This window comes from Phocoena sinus, chromosome 13 (assembly GCF_008692025.1).
Source record: "Phocoena sinus isolate mPhoSin1 chromosome 13, mPhoSin1.pri, whole genome shotgun sequence".
Classification (NCBI taxonomy): Eukaryota; Metazoa; Chordata; class Mammalia; order Artiodactyla; family Phocoenidae; genus Phocoena; species Phocoena sinus.
Genome location: NC_045775.1, coordinates 43,792,530 through 43,795,536, shown reverse-complemented (window position 1 = coordinate 43,795,536; position 3,007 = coordinate 43,792,530). Strand labels below are relative to the sequence as shown.

At 42.0% G+C, this 3,007-nt stretch overlaps 1 pseudogene; it reads right to left on the bottom strand.

Annotated features, from left to right (window-relative positions):
- Positions 1–263: 263 nt before the first annotated feature.
- Positions 264–872, bottom strand: LOC116764011 (annotated as a pseudogene).
- Positions 873–3,007: the final 2,135 nt, after the last annotated feature.

The following is a 3,007-nucleotide window of genomic DNA, read 5'->3' as shown; positions in this document are numbered from 1 at the left end:
CCCCCAAATATGTATATATAGAGAGAGGCAAAATAAATCACATTCTGGGAGATTTTTCTACATTCATTGGGGAGGGAGGAGGGGTATTAAATTATTTCATTTGAAGGAATGGTACAAATGACAGAACATAAGTAGATGTTCTTACAACTTACAGAAAGGGAGAATGTAAGCCTGAAAAACACGCACTGCATTGGTGACCACGGAAGGTCACCCCATGGCTATGGGGAAGCCACTCTAGGCTTAGCTCTAGACATCACCGTCTTTCAGGGTGCACTTGTCACGGACACAGCCACACCACGTTCCAGGGTGGAGGCAGGGTCTGGGCCGGGGGCGGGAGGACCAGAGGGGACTGGAGGGTGGCAGGGAGGGGGAGCTTCTGTCTCGCGCAGGTTGGTTACAAGGCCACCCAATTCTTTGCTGGCTTTCACCTACCTGCTCTTTCAGGCCACGAATCTCCAACAAGTCACACGTGTAGACGTCGTTTTTCTCGGTGGCCAGTTTGTGCAGTTCCAGTAGTGACTGATTCACACTAGTTTCTAAGGGTGAGGCGGACTCCGTCCCAGTCTCCGTGCTCTGGCTCCTCCCTAACCTGAAGGAAGATTCGGCCACCTCCTTGATCTACAGTTTCAACGGTTTTTCAGCGTGTTCTCTCACCTCATAGGGCTGGTGAAGAAAATGCTGGCAAAGTTCTTCAAAGCCACAGCATCGCGGTCCAAGTAGTAGGTCATGGACAGGCACAGTGGCGGTAGGGCTCCTGCTGATGGGTGGGGGGTGGCGAGTTGGAGCCCCGGCAGGGACGTGCATTCATGGTGGCAGCAGCGGTCCACTCCCAATGACAGCTGTCTGCGGGGACGTTTGGCCTCTCCAATCATTTTTATGTTCCCCGGTTTGGGATTCTAGACATTTTGGCATCGACCAGTGACTGGCATCTCAGTGAGGCAGAAAGTGTCAAGCCCTCCACTTCCCTTCACTATGGCCTTTTCAACACTAAGTACTGGGTTCTGGGAACAGCGTTTTGCGGGACCTAAAGGCTCTAGGGCCTGGGTGTGGCTTCCTTTCTCAATATGGCGATTGTGGGGTCAGTGCTTAATAGTCATATATGCTTGTTCATTCATTGGGATGTTTGAAATATATCAGCGAATTGACATTGCAATTTGTGATCCCAAAGGAATAACACTCCTTTTCTAAGAATGCTTAAAGAACCTCAATTCCACATGGCCAAGATTTTGCTGAAAAAGATGAGGTTTGGACTTTATACTCAAATAGGCAAAATAATTTGAGTCCAGATATTAAGGGATATTAATATTTGGTGATTTTAACTTGCAAGAGGATTTAACCATTCTCCCTTGGAATTTGATAATGAGAGAGTGTTTTTTATTCACATTGAGATGTCCCTATATTGTGGATATTTTAATTATTTGAATGTGTTTAAGGCCCCTGAAGAATTTCTGTAATGCTGTGTGGGTAGAGTGGTTGGTTGTAATTTGGGATGGCAAACTGAATAGGGAATGGATTTTTACTCTTGGGTACAGAGTGGTCTTGGAGTTGATTTGGATAATGCATTGTTCCTGTTAATTTTAGCAAAATCTAAAACAGCTACCAGTGGTCCCAGGATGATTCCGAAAGAGCAGTGGTTAGTAATGGAGAGGCAGCCTAATGAAGGTTGGGTCAACGTTTCCCTGATAGACCACTGGTCCCCTTTCCCTAAAAGGACGCACTCCTGCTTGACTACAGGCTTTCTGAAAAAGTTTAAAGGGTTCTGAAGAAAAAAGAGAGGGAATTTTATGGGGAGCATTTAATCCTCCCTCTTCAGGTTTCCTGCCTGTAAAAGAAACTCAGAATCTAACTGTCCCTTTATTGACCTCAACCCTGGGGCAGTGGAGTGACATATCTGATTGGTAAAATTGGGAAGAAAAAATAGGCTGATCTGCCGCTTATTTGCTCAGCTCAGATCTACTATCTCTTCCTCTTAGAATTCACTGAAGTTAGCTACTCTCTAGAAACACAGGTTGGTTGTTTTTTTTCAGAGGTAGTTTCTCTTCCCTCTGACCATGACAGACACTGGATGGATAAGTCTGCCTAATTTGGAGGTTTGGTGTTAGGAGTCCATTTAGTTCTTAGAACAAAGCTATGACCTTTAACTTAGCATTAAAGTAAAAGAAGTAGTATTTTGGTCTCAACATGCCACTCTGTTTTACTTCTCAATGTGTTTAGAAACTAAATGGTAAAGAAGGGTACTATTTTTTGGGGGGGAGGAGGTCCTTCCTCAGAATTCTTAACAGTTTTTACCCCTTATTCTTATTACATTACTTTTTAAAAATTTTACATACAAGGAATATTATATTATGCTATTTTTTTATAGTAAGCTGATGGATGAAGAGATTTTGTCAGTTAAGAAAACAATAAAAAAGTCTATGGTCCATAGATATCCATGGAGATTTATTTTATAAACCTTTCTTCCCAAAATAAATGAAAGTGTAAGCATCCCTCTAAGAACAGGTGTGTACATTTACAATAAATAAATTATTCATTTGCTAATATTGTGAAATTGTTTTGTAGTGCACGAGAGTAAAAGAAACCTGAAATAATCTCCATCCTTTGCATTATGCATTGTAGCATTAGAAAACAGGGTTTGTTTGTTTTTGTTTTTCCCGGAAATACTAAAAAAAAGACTCTCTTTTCAGTCCCTGAGGTACTAAAGTAAGTAACAGAATAAAATCTAATAAAAGTTTTTTGAATTTATTTTGGCTCTTTGTCATCACCTTTAGCTAACGGTATGTGTGTTTCAATTTCTAAGCACAGGGAATATGGTTTAGCTGGATTGAATGTCATTTTGATTCCCTTTGCTAAACTAAAAGTGAGCTACCTTTCCTTTTCTTTCATTTTGGGAAACTCTGTATGCTCACTCATAGTCACAGTTGTTCCCAGAGCTTGAAGACACCCTATGTAGTCTTTGGTACTTGGTCTGTATACACATACCTCCATGGAGCTTTCTGGTTCTGCCATT